General features: G+C 45.2%; 1 long non-coding RNA gene across 1 annotated transcript; it reads right to left on the minus strand.

Moving 5' to 3' along the window:
• Positions 1-6421: 6421 nt before the first annotated feature.
• LOC144341467 (uncharacterized) lies at positions 6422-10680 on the minus strand. The gene is made up of 3 exons (XR_013418437.1): positions 10548-10680; positions 8342-8395; positions 6422-6552 (listed from the first exon to the last, which is right to left on the minus strand). It is a non-coding gene; the product is annotated as an uncharacterized LOC144341467 (long non-coding RNA).
• Between the last annotated feature and the right edge of the window lie 3527 nt (positions 10681-14207).

Here is a 14207-nt window from a genome sequence, read left to right on the forward strand (position 1 = left end):
AAGACCATCCTGGCCAACATGGTGAAACCCTGTCTCTACTAAAAATACAAAAATTATCTGGGTATGGTGGCGTGCACCTTTAGTCCCACCTATTCGAGAGGCTGAGGCAGGAGAATTGCTTGAACCCAGGAGGCAAAGGTTGCAGTGAGCCGAGATTGTGCCACTGCCCTCCAGCCTGGTGACAGACCAAGACTCTGTCTCAAAAAGCAAACAAACAAAAAAATCAAAAAGATGAATTTGATGTTATGTAAATTACATCTTAATAAAACTGTTATGTATAAACAATGTTGAGTGAAAAAACATGATGCAAAATAGTACACGAAGTGTGGTTTCATTTATATAAAGATCAAAAATAGAGAAAATCTAAACAATGCATTGTTCAGGGCTAGCTATATATGTGAATGAGTATGAAGAAAATCGAGGGAATAAATAATACAAAATTTGGGGTAGTGGTTACCTTAGGAGGAGGGAGAGATGTGGTCAGGAAGGGCCACAGGAGAGTCACAAAGATGGCACAGGGTCTGATAATATTCTATCTTACGCTTGGTGGTGGATGGATCAACCAGTGTTCATGGCATTATTCTAACAGTACATATCATTCTTTAAAGTGAGTTTAAACTCTCTCTCCCTACACACACACACACACACACACACACACACACACACAATGTATATATACAGTGAGTCTATCATCTATCTATTTGGATATACACATACTTATTTATGTGTATATTTATTAATTTCTAAAAATCAAATCTCCTTTTCCATTTGTGTTTCTGTTCTCTGTTTCATCCGTTGTCACTCCTCCATCAGTTTCATTTCTTTCAAGCATTTATTGACATCTCCCATCTGCTGATAATCTCTGTACTGGTCTCTTCATTACTTGGAGTTGATATATTTTAATACTGTTTATTATTTGGAGGGAATCTTTGAAGGGAAAGGAGAAAATGTGTATAGCAAATCCATCATTTTAAATCAGAAATTAGGTTATCTTTCAAATAAAATTAATAAGAAAAAGAACTAAGGCTTCTTGAATACTAACGAAGGGCTAGGAACTGTTCTAAGAACTTTGCATGTCTTATTCTGTTAATCTTTACAACAACCCTGAGGCAAGAGCTTTTATTTTTTCCTGTTTTACAGATGAGGAAACTAAGAGATCTAATAATTTGCCCAAGTAAATAATTTGCCCAAGATATCAGAGACAAATATATCTGACATCTTGGGTAAGTAATTTGCCCAAGATATCAGAGATAAGCAGGTGGTGGAACCGGAGTGTGAATACAGTCAATCTGAATCTAGGAAATGTGCTCTTAACCATCAGGTGACATTTGTGTGTGGAGAGAGTCATTCAACCCAAAGGTCCTACAAGCAATGGTGGTAGGTGAAAGAGTATGAAACCTGTACCCAACTGAAGAGTGAAAAATCAGCTCACAATGAAGACATAAAAAGCAGCCCTGCTGGTAATCAAGCTGGGAGGACAGACACAGATAAAGCCAGCTGCAACATTAACAGAAAACATTCTTTCTCCTAAAGTCATGCAGCAGCTGCAAAATGTCATGAAGGCTCCCTTTTTGAGTGATGACTACCGCTGTCTTAGCAATGATGCTTGTAGGCCCACTTTGCTCAAATGGGTCCTATTATTGGGGATATCCAGTTGCTAAACTGCCCTAGCTTCATGACAGCATCCAATCCCTAGTAATTTCCATATATACGAATCCTGTGTCAGAAACGGCAACCAATTCAGAACAGATCCCCACTTCCTTGAGACTCTCCTCTAAATCCTACAGCAGGACAGCAAACCTTACATGAGATGTGTCCCTCCCTTACTCCTGCTGAGCATCATTCTACCGTTCCTTTGGAATGCCCTCCCTCGCTGCATTGAGGTAATAGATCCGATTTTGTTGGATTTCAGCTGTGTACCTGGTGGTCTTATCTCAGGAGCGCTGGGCTGGTAGAAGAGACCGTGATTGTTATCAGATGGCAGGATGGTGACAGTGAGGGGCAGGCAGTCCTAGGGCTTGAGGAGGACAGAGGACAGGTGGACGCTTCCTCACCCAGGACAAGCCACACGTGCTCCCTGAGGTGTTGCCTGTGCCGGGTGTTTGCCATCAGCCATTTCTCCCTCTGACTTCATCACTTCCAATGTAGGTTTGTGCATTAATGTAGGTATGTGCATTCTTAGAGATTCATTCCTTTGGCTTACACTAATGACTTTTCTTACACAAAAGACCTCAATGAATCTTGGGAGAGAAGGCAGTCCTCGGGGAGAAGAAAGATTGAGACTGGCAAGGCACATGTAGCTACTTTGTATTTTACCCTCTGGTTAGCCTTAGTACCCTCTTTTTGCTTGGTCTCTGGGACTGAATCCTTCTAGGAATCTTCTCAGTTGTAGGCACTGGTTTTAATCCTACCTGAGGCAGTTGCAACCACCATTTCTGAGGTAACAATATCTACGTCCTTACCTAGCAAGCACCTGTAACTTTAGTCAGATGGAACTTCCGGGTGTCTCAGCTGGGAGAGAGGGCTGCATAGCCCTTAGGAGGAGTTCAGTGTTGTTAACCTAGTGCAGCAGAATTGTGAGCAGGGCTGAGCCTCTGCCCCAGCCTTGATTCCACTGGGGGCTGGGGACAGGAGGGAAAATTGGGGGTGGGGAACATCAGCCTTGCTTGTTGGAGCACTATTTTCAAGCTCTAGTTAAAGAGTTCCCAGGGCTTTGAGGGCCACCGATGAGTCACTGTGGATATAAGGTTTATTATTATTATTGATATTATTATTAATGCTCTTTTAAATTGGTATTGTGTTTTTAACTTTTCCGAGAACCTTCATCTTTATTTTCTTTGTTTCCTGTGAGGTCTACACAACAGGAGTGATAAGTTCCCCATCTCATAGTCAAGGAAATCAAAGCCTGGGGAAGTTATGGGATTTGCCCACATTGGTGACAGAGTGAAAGTCCAAACCAAAGTGTCTTGACCCTAGCAACGAGTAACTCCAATTTCTCACACCAGAAGGGGTGAGTGTTGAATAGTGAGTGTTGGGAATCCATCTGATCCTAGGATGTTTGAACTGTGAATAGGGCCAAAGTTTAGACCATTGGGTCTTAGTGGGTGGAACTAGAGGAACTGGAAATTCGTTCTTGTTTCTCCATCTATCACACAGAACCTACCTATTAATCCCATCCCCAGAAGCCACCCAGCCCCGCAGACGCAAATGGAGCAATGCCTGGGCTCGGGTTATGTAAGCAGAGGCTGGGCTGCTACCAGCCCTTTGGGCAGGAAGGGGTGGAGGAGGGCCTTGCCTCTGCCCTTCAAAGGGTGAGTGTGAGACAAGAATGTGGAGAGGCCACTCTCAGCCAGGCCAGGTGGGTCTTGGCCTTGGAGCCAGCTCTGAACTGACAGGTTCAAACCAATCTGTGGTTTAGCCTGCACTTCAGAATGGGGTGGTGGTTAAAGGTTTGTTTATTTGTTTTTGCCTCATCCCCACACCAAACCAGAATGTCCCATGGAGAAGGCAGAGAGTGGATAAAACAGGATGCAGTGGGTCAGGGCCAGTGTGCATCAGGAAGTCAGGAAGAGAGGGCGCTCAGGACTGGAGGCTGCTTCTGCCCCCTGGAGCACAGGCCCCTCAAGTCACTTTCAGGCCCACACTCTGGAGTCTTTATTGGGAGTGTTTCAGGCATCAGTTTTCTTTAACTCCATTCTGTTCTCCTGCATCAGCCTTGCTCTTTCATTTTCTTCACACAGCAGCCAGAGTGAGCCTCCAAAAACAGACCTGATCATGTCACTCCCAGGCCTAAGATCCCTAAGGGCACCCCACTGTGTGTCAAATCTGGATTCCTCAGCAAGGCCAGCAGGGCTTGAAGCAATCCGCCTTCAGCCCCACCTTGCTCCCTCTCCTGGCTGCTTGTTAAGTTCCAGTTTCGAGACAGGGCCCCCTGTTCTCTCACCCAGGACTTTTGCACCCTGCTGTTTCCACTGCCTGCAATTCCCATTGTTCCCTTCCTTAAGCTCTTTCCCCTGTCTATTCCCACTTAGGTTATTCAGATCCCCAGATCTGAGCTGAGGATCTTCTGCAGAGGAATCTACTCTGACACTGTAGCCTGCATTATGTTCCCTTATGGGCTCTCAGAGTACACCATGCTTTCCCTATATTGCATGTGTTACAAGAGTAATTTACAATTACTGTTGTTACTGTCTCATTTGCTGGACTGAATGCTCTATGAAGACAGAATCTATGAGGACAGAAGCATTTTGTAGTGGTTTTTTTTTTTTTCTTTTTTGAGACAGAGTCTCGCTCTGTCTCGCTCTGTCGCCAGGCTGGAGTGCAGTGGTACGATCTCGGCTCACTGCAACCTCTGCCTCCTGGGTTCAAGCGATTCTCCTGCCTCAGCCTCCTGAGTAGCTGGGGCTACAGGTGTGTGCCACAACGCCAGGCTAATTTTTTGTGTTTTTAGTAGAGACGAGGTTTCACCATATTGGCCAGGATGGTCTCTATCTCTTGACCTCATGATCTGCCCACCTTGGCCTCCCAAATTGCTGGGATTACAGGCATGAGCCGCTGCACCCGGCCTGTAGTTTTATTCACCATAATATCTTCAGAACTGTGGATGAGTGAGTCAATTTGATTCAATTTAATAACTATGAGGACCTAACACTCAGATTCAGCAAAGACTTGCTGGGCACCTACTATGTGTCCGGCATGGTGCACCTTCATAAGAACTCTTAATTAATTTCCACAAACTTTATGCTAGTGCTTGGAGTCCCAGGGCTAAAGTTATCACATTAGGTTATGAGGATTAGATGAGCTCATATATGTTAAAAAGCATAGGCCTGGCACAAGTAGGTAATTAACAAATATTTATTCAATGGACAAATATGTTAACAAAGAACCTTCTGATAAAGAAGTTTAATATTTTCTTTTCTTTCTTTCCTTTTCTTTTTCTTTTTTTTTTTTTTGAGATAGAGTCTTGCTCTGTCACCCAGGTGGGAGTGCAGTGGCGCGATCTCAGCTCACTGCAACCTCTGCCTCCTGGGTTCAAGTGATTCTCATTCCTTAGCCTCCTGAGTAACTAGGATTACAGGTGTGCACCACTATGCCCAGCTAATTTTTATATTTCTAGTAGAGACCGGGTTTCACCATGTTGGCCAGGCTGGTCTCAAATTCCTAGCCTCAAGTGATCCACCCACCTCGGCCTCCCAAAGTGCTGGCATCACAGATGTGAGCCACCATGCCTGGCCAAATAATTTCTTTTAAAGCTGAGAAACATAGGATTTCCCAAATTACATAGGTTATAAGTGCTAGACCTGGGATTTGAACCCAGGCCTAGAGCTGTGAGTCCAGATCTCATCCCCTGTTACCACTGAGCTCTCCTGGCCTGATGGGGAACTCAGAGAGGTAAAGGACCTTGGTTTGTTTTCAAGGAACAGGCCATACAGTTGAAGAAGATAGGCACATAGGAAACAACCCGAAGACATGGTTTCCTCTGATTTCATGCCAAGGAAATTGATATGGACAGTGAGTGAAATTGGAAATCAGAGAAGAGAGAGATCCAGGGAGTAGTGAGTGAAGCCTCCAGGGAAAGAGAGGTGGGAAAGGACATTCCTAGAGGATGAGATGACAGAAGCAGGAACAGACAGGAGCAAGTCAGTATGGATGGGCACCCCACCAACTGGACGATGCACGTCCTGAGTTAGTAGGAGAGGAAGCCTGGGGAGGAGAGGTGGTGCCAGGAACCATGGGACCTGCATGGCAGACAGAGATGCCATTGGGCTTGGCAATGGGAAGTCATTCCAGATTTCTGACCAAGGGAGCAGTCTTGTGAGTAAAGTTCAGGGAAGATCAGCCTAAGAGTGTTGTGTGGGATAAAAGTAAGAAAGAGGAAAGAAAAGGAAGGCGGGGGAGGAGAAGAGGGAGGAAGAATAGAACAATGGACGGAAAGAATGGTAGCATTTGTTGTCCACCTTGCAGGTCCTTTCCAAAGGATAGCTTGTTTAATCTTCTCAACTACACTGAGTATGTATTATTATCCCAGTTTTGCAAATAAAGAAGCTAGAGTTAAAAGAATTTATTAACTCCCCCAGGGTTACTTATCTAGATAGAAACCAGAACTAATGCTTGAGTGTTTTGCCTCCTAATCCAGCAACCTTTCCTCTATATTTCAAGGTACGGCTGGCAGGGAGCCTAGTTAGGAAGTGACTACAGCAGCAGGGAAGTCACAGGGTGGTGGATTTGGGTACAGAGACTTCCCTGAGCTAAAGTAAGTGTGCCCACCTCCAGGGCCCAGCTCTAAAAGCCTGACGATGGGCACGTTGAGGTGGGCTCTGTTCTAACAAGTCCAGCAATGAAGTCAGGAGCAGTGAAGGGCCCATCCTAGGAGAAGTGTCCAGTGTGGAGCCACGTGGAGAGTAGAATCCAAAGCAAAGTCTCAGGAGATGCAGTTAGAGCTGGGGAAGCAGCTTGGGCGGGAAGTCAGGGCAGCTAGGTTTTAGCCCTGGAAGTACCACTCTGGGACTTCGGGTCGGTCACTTAGCCTCCAGGAACCTCAGTCCTCCTCATCTGTAAAATAACATTTAAAATCTAATCTTCCTTATCTTTTGTTTTGAGACCCAAATGAGCTTGTGACTATGGAGGTGTGTTTTTGTTTTGTTTTGTTTTGTTTTTGTTTTTGTTTTTGTTTTTGTTTTGTTTTAACTCAGGAGCGCTGGGTTGGTGGAAGAGATGGTGATTGTTATCAGATGGCAGGATGGTGACAGTGAGGGGCAGGCAGACCCAGGGCTGGAGGAGGGCAGAGGACAGGTGGGCATTTCCTCACCCAGGACAGGCCACACGTGCTCCCTGAGCTGTTGCCTGTGCTGGGTGTTTGCCATCAGCCATTTCTCCCTCTGACTTTATCACTTCCAATTAATCCATTGCTCACTTATTAAGTTCCCACTCTACTTAAGTCACCGACGAGCAATTCTTATTCCAGTCCTCTGAATACCCTTCCTTTTATCTTTCCTCTTCACTGAATATCAAAAGAGCTAGTGAGATAAATCCACTGTGCCTTTGGCAAAAAGTGAGTTACCTATATCTAAATATTAACACATATTAAAATTCTTTCAGATTTCCCCCAGCCTATTTCTCTTCTCCACCAAATTCATCATCTGTGACACATTTGTGTCATCAATTGTAGGTGTAACTCATCCAATTCAGTTATAGAAAGAAGAAAAAGGCACAGAAATGTTTATGCTGCTGGTTAAGTTAATGTGAAGCATTTTACATGTTGTGGGGGAGGGAGTACATGCTATGCATTGGCCAGCATAATGGCTCATGAATTTACTTATTGCAGAAAATGCATTAGTGGGTATAGCTGTTTTCATTTACTTGTACCAAAGCCTCTGAAGAAAAATAAAGGGGCCAGTGTATTGCTCAAGTGCATGTGCCTCTCTTACAAAACACAATGACCCCAAGGTGTCTGGATGTACCAGATCCATCCTAGGCATAAGTGCCACGTAAGACAATAGTGCTCACAGGTGTCTTTGGGACATGTGTCCCTACAGATGAGCTGGGAATGTTCACCTTTCAGCTCACTGTCTGTTGCCTGTGCACGCTTGCTCAGCCCTGAACACTTAGGAAATACTGTGGGTTTCTCTGGAGATCAGGGCCAGAGAGGCTGGTGTGGAGTGAATCCTAGACACAAGATCAGGCCCATGATATGGGGGAAGATAGAGGGGAGGCAGAGAGGTTGAAATGCCAAGGGCTGACAGAAAGCTGGGAGAGCAGGAGCCCACCTGGAAAGACAGCCCCAGGGGAAGGTCAAAAGGGACATTGCCCTGGGCCCAGCGAGGAGGGTTTTACTTCATTGAAAATGAAACACACTCCAGGAGAGCATTCTAGATACCCTTGACTCTTTCCCAATACTGTAGCCGAGTTGTGTACTGTCAGTTTGTTTGGGATATTCTCTACTCCTTGAAGGTGGGGACTCTCGGAGATGACAGAAAAGCTGAGTTCTCTCAGGGCAGCCAGGCATTTGGACAAGTGGCTTATGACTAAAGCCACTCCTTACTCTTGTATGCTAGGAATTCACTCCTGGATTAATCCCACATGACTTTACTGAATTTCTGAGCAGAGAACAATGAACCCAGTCATTTGTGATGAAGCCACAGAAAGGATCACTAGGACTCCTGCCAGCCAAGTCTATCTGGGGCTGGACTTGAGTGATGAATAGGGGCTCGGAAGACTTCTATTTCATGGATTCTGCATTTGTTTTGTTTGTTTAGGGGTGTATTAGTCTGTTTTCATGCTGCTGATAAAGACATACCCAAGATTGGGAGATTTTCAAAAGAAGGAGATTTATTGGACTCACAGTTCCATGTGGCTGGCTCTCTCAATCATGGTGGAAGGTCAAAGACACGTCTCACTTGGTGGCAGACAAGAGAAGAGAATGAGGAAGAAGTGAAAGCAGAAACCCTTTAAAAAACCATCAGATTTCATGATACTTATTTACCACCATGTGAACAGTATGGGGGAAACTGCCCCCACGATGCAATTATCTCCCACTGGGTCCCTCCCACAACATGTGGGAATTATGGGAGTACAATTCAAGATGAGATTTGAGTGGGGACAGAGAGTCAAACCATATCAAGGGGTTTTGCCTTTTTAAATAGTTTTCTATACAATTCTCTGGAAATAATTCTCTGGAAATTCTAGCCTTGGCTCAGCTAAACCAGTGAGGAAATAGGTATGGTCTACACTTGGTCTGGGGCCCCTAGAGGCAGGATGGGCAGAGGCCAGCCATGAAAGTGATGGTAGCCATCCCAGAGTACCAGGACAGAGGTCAGGTGAGGAGCTGGGACCATTAGCCCTGGCTGGTCTGGAGTCTTTCTTTTGCTACACCTCCTGGGTTTGTACCTCCATGCTTTGGATATTTATGCCTCCATGCTTTGTACCTCTGGATGCTTTGTCCAATGGCTGGCAACAGCCCAGAGAGTTGGAACTGGACATAACAGAATGCTGAGTGGTCGTCAAGGACCCTCAGACTCTCTCTGCCTTCAGTGAGACCATCCCTCTCCCAGGCAACACAAGGCTCCCCTATCTCCCATCTCGGATTGCCGCCTTGTCTACATCCAGGCACATGTGCTGACACCAAAGGGACAGAGAAAGGAGCACATTCATTCATTCCTATACAACTGTTAATAGTGTGAGAGACACAGGACTGAGAATTTTCCCCTGTGGCCCTCCTATATCCTTGGCCCCTGCGTGGTAGTTCTTTCCTAACTCCTCTTGACTATACTTGACTTTAGCCCCTAACACCCCTGCACCCCTGTTGATAAAATCCAAATTGCCCAAACGATGGCTGATAATCTGCAATACAGTTTCTCCCTCTTCCCAGAGTCATTCTTGACCAATTACTCCTGAAACTAGCTGAACTTGGCTGACTCCCTCTCCTGCTAAAGCCTGATAGGAAATTTTGCTCTCCTGCCCCAAGTGAGAAGGGAATAAAGGCTCTGCCAACAGTGCTCTGGAAGATTTTCTTCTGCCATGGACTCTGCTGACATGGTGGGTGCAGCATTGCTGTGAGGGTCCAGGACTGGCCCTGCTGGCTTCCTTGGGATAACATGGCCCAATCCTGGAGAGGGCGTTCTATCTATCCCAAGAAAAATATCCAGGGGGAGAGGGTGGGTGGACAACATGAAGAGAGAGAAGGGGGGGATCCTCCTGCACCTCTTAGAGGGATCTGAAAGGATGTCAGGGAGGGCAATTCTAGAATCGTGGTAGATGGGCCTGCAGTACCACCTCCAGGAGCTGCCCGGGATCTGCTCGCAGCTTCCCACCACTGTGCCCTCACCAGCCCTCTTCAGCCACCCATACGGAGGCGGCTTCATCTTCAGCATATTGTGCCCGCGTCTCAAGCCAGTGGACCTCACTCAGTGCCACCATTTTTCTGTAGAGCTACCCAACATCTGTGTCATTTTCTCTCCTACCTTTTACCTTGGTAAGGCATCTGAAAAACCAAGGGGTTCCCTGCTAACCACTGCTTCCTATTCTTGCTTTTCGTGAATGGAATCCAAGCTTATCTGCACAGAGGAAGTGTGTGCCAAGGCCAAGGTCCTATCAAAGGGACTTCTATTCCCTGAGTTAAACATTGGTCCTTTGTTACCTCCCTGCCTGGATGCCTCCAGAGGTGGGAGCCCTCCCAGAGCCCCCAGTTTCGGTTTGAGACCTCTGAGTGCAACAGTTCAGGAAAAAGGAAAGGCTCAATTAATGGGCAAGAAAAAACCCAGGGACAGGTTGATGTGATGCATTTGCTCAGGACTTCCTGCCTGGAGATGAAGGATTTTACATTTTCCTTCCTCCCTTGTACACCGAAGCCTATTGAAGAATGCTTTCCCCCACTTCCCAGAATAAGCACACCATCCTTCAAAATGGAGTTCAACATCCTTTGCTTTCCATCAGCTTCCTTTGACCAGCTCCTTCAGCACTCTATTCCTCACCCTCTCAGCAGTTATGCAGCCATCTGCAGTGCGTTCATTTGCCCTCGTCTTTCCATGGCATTTCATCTGTGTGCTTACCTCTGGCTCTGGAATGCTTTCCAAGGGCGCAATTCCTGTCTTCTCCATTTGACTGAGAGCTCCCTTCTTTTCTACTCAAAGCCTGAATAAAGCACACCCTGTTCTTTAAATGTTTGTTAAACACTGATTCTAGCCAAGCCTTTCCCAAGGATAGTGTTTGAAAGGTCTCTGTGCAGGAGATATTAACTCAGCAAAAGGAAGAGAAGTTAGAAAGTTAGAGAGGCAACTCCCACTTTCTCTCTCTCTCTTTCTTTTGCTCTCTCACTTTCAGGGTTGGAATAAGTAGCATGCTATTTCACATATATATTTCACCTGTAGTTCTGCCTTGACTATAATATATGATAGAAAATGAGTTTGGTTGGATTCCTCCAAGCCCTGAAGGCTATTGCCTGTTACAGTAAGGAGGAAGGGTTTTTGAACCTAATTAACCACCTCCTCTCCCTCTGACACCACAACTCCTGTTACCGAGAAGTGAACACCTGGGAGTAAGAGTTTACCCTTGGCCGGTGTACTGCTGTCCAAGCCCCAGACTAGTTTAACACTGACTCCACCGAGGGAGGGCAACCTGTGCCCAAATGCAGGCCCCTCTACATTCCTTTGGGTCCTTTCTCCATTTCCTATGTTTTCTACTACGTACAAAACTCCCATGCATCCTCAGCATTTCACAGAGTGTGCCTTCTACCTCCTGTCCTGATTGAAACACACCTCCCCAGTCCTCCCACCCCACCTATGTCAGGGGGCTGGGCTGACACTGGAAAGTAGTGTCAGCTCTCGCTACCCCAGGCCATTCCAGAACATGCCTTTTCTGCCGCTGTAAGTGTAGCACTGCTCCTCAGTGCTTTGAGAGAGTATCCTAGAGTTCCTTTTGAGCATCCTTCAGGTACTGCCAGCTCTCTCAAGTACTGTGTGGATACTGGAGTGGTTCTCACAGGTTCGAGGAATTAGCAAGGATGCGGCAAGAGCTGTAGGTTTAGCTTAAGCAGGCAAAAACTGGGGCAATTGTTCAGAACAATTACTTTCTGTTGGGGATGTTTTCATATGGTAGCTGTAGAATGGTGGATGAGGTGGCCCTGGTTGAGGGACCAGGGACTGAGATAACTTTGCACTCCTCTGAACCTGAATCAACCCAACCTTCCTTTTTCTGAACCTACACTTTCCTGCGGAACACATAGGTGACTCTGACCTCACTGGGGCTCTCAGTGTCACCACACATTTTTTCTGTCATTGTTTAACTTTATTTCTCATCCCTTCCCACAATGGCTCTTCTGTACCTTCTCTCTTATTAAACTCCTCACCCTACCCTACCCTCCTTGCTTTCACATTGCCTCCAAATTAAAAGGGAAGATGCAATCTATTAGGAGGGAACTCCCTCCATTTCCCACCCTCTTCCCACAAAGGTTTGATTTTTTGCTTTTTTTTTTTTTTTTTTTTTTTTTACATCTCTCCATCCTTTCCTTCCTTTGGTTTTTTTTTTTTTAATTTTTTTCTTTTTTCTTTTTCTTTTTCTTTTTCTTTTCTTTTCTTTTTTCTTTCTTTTTTTTTTTTTTTTTTGAGATGGAGTCTCACTCTTTCACCCAGGCTGGAATGTAGTTGTATGATCTCAGCTCACTGAAACTCTGTTCCCTGGGTTCAAGCAATTCTCCTGCCTCAGCTTCCCCAGTAGCTGGGATTACAGGTGTGCGCTACCATGACCAGCTAATTTTTGTGTTTTTAGTTTTTAGTTTAAAGACAGGGTTTCGCCATGTTGGCCAGACTGGTCTCAAACTCCTGACCTCAGGTGATCTGCCCACCTCAGCCTCCCAAAGTGCTGGGATTACAGGCGTGAGTCACTGAGCCTGGCCCATCCTTCCCTTCTTCTTCCCTGACCTGGAGAAGTTGCTGACCCTCTTTCCCCAGCAGAATTTATTCTCGTTCATTAGATCTCGTCTCCTTTACTTTTCCTCAAGAGCCTTCCTCTATATGATCACTTTTCCTATATATTTAACTTTTTCTCTACAGAGTCTTTCCTTCTAACATATAGTCATGCTCGAATCTATTCCATCTTAAAGCAAACAATAAAAAAAAAAAAACCCCTTCTGTACCCTTGATCACATTTTTTTCCCCAATTTTCCTAGCTTTCTTCCCTAGCTTAGCTATAAAGGGAGGGAAGTAGATTTAACTATACTCACTGTCTTCACTTCCATTGACTCTACAACTGGCTAAAGTTGGTTTTCACACTCAGTTCTCTGAAACTGCTTTTGCTGAAATTATTGGCGACCTCTTAATTTCAAAATCCAATAGAAATGTTTTAGTTTCATCATATTTGATGTGTCTGGGGTATTTGGTATTGTTGACCATGTGCTTTTCTAGAAATTCTTTTTTCCCCTTAGCTTTCAAAATCTCTCTCTCTCTCTCTGAACAGTGGTGAGTACTATGCAGAGAATTCAAGAGTGGTACTATGAAAGCAAAGATCAAGTGTCATCTTTAGCTTGAGCATTCAGAAAAGGCCTCTCAGAAAATCTGAAATTTAATCTAAAATGTAAAGGATGAGAAGGAACTAGTTATATAAAGACAAGGAGAAAAGAACTCTAGGAGAAGGAACAGCCAAGGTAGAGTCCCAGAGCTGGGACAAGCTTGATGCATTTAAAGGAGAACATGAAGACAGATCTGAGAAGGGAGCACAGGAGAGAGCCTTGAAACCCAAGAGGATGAGCAGGGAAAGGATTCTGAGGAGGAGCACACTACCCAGGAGACAGTATTTCAAAATGAAGGGAGTTGTCAATTGTGTCAAATGTGCAGAGAAATAATGTAAACGGGAGCAAAGCAGACTACTGGTTCTGCCAACATGGATGTCATTGGTAACTTTGACAACAGAGTCTTGGGGGCGTGGAGGGGAAAGATGCTTGTTTGAAGTGGGAGGAGGAGTGAGGTTCAGGTGAGAAAGGAGAGGTTGTGATTATTTCAAGGAACATTTCCAGAGGGGAGCAGAGAGATGGCCAGGGTGCTAGAGCAGTGTTGTCCAACACCATAACCACTTGTCTAATTAAAAAATGTAAGTTTATGTTAATTAAAATGCAATAAAATCAAAAATTTAGTTCTTTGTCACACTAGCCAAAAATCAAGTGCTTGAGGGCCACATGTGAGGAGTAGCTGCTCAACTGGGCAGAGCAGATAGAGCATAGTTTTATCATTGCTGAAATTTCTGATGGACAACTCTGCTCTAGAAGATGTAGGGTTAAGGAAGGTTTTAATTTTTTTGTTGTTGTTAATTTTTTAATTTGAGAGATACTAGACAGAACAGTGATCAAGTAGAAATTGGAGGTGCTGCTTTCTCATTGGACTTCTCTTTCTTTACCTCCCTTTAGATGTCAGTGGGCCCCAGAGATCCATCCATGAGCTCTGTTCTTCTTATTCTACCCATCCTCCCTGGACAGCCTTATCCATGCTCATGATCAACTGTCACCTACATTTAGTGGCTCTGTTATTGCCTCTCCCCCATGAACTGCAGAGCCACAGTCTACCTGCCAGGGGCCAAGTCAACTTAGAAGTCCCACAGCAACCTCAAACTCAGTATGCCCCAAACCGAACCTCCCTTCTTCCTGGTCCTACCCCTATAGCACCTTCATGAATTCTGTCTACTTGTTCAGACCAGCAAAGTGGGCATCATTTTGAGCTCCTCTT

The sequence above is a fragment of the Macaca mulatta genome, chromosome 1 (assembly GCF_049350105.2).
Source record: "Macaca mulatta isolate MMU2019108-1 chromosome 1, T2T-MMU8v2.0, whole genome shotgun sequence".
Taxonomy (NCBI): Eukaryota; Metazoa; Chordata; class Mammalia; order Primates; family Cercopithecidae; genus Macaca; species Macaca mulatta.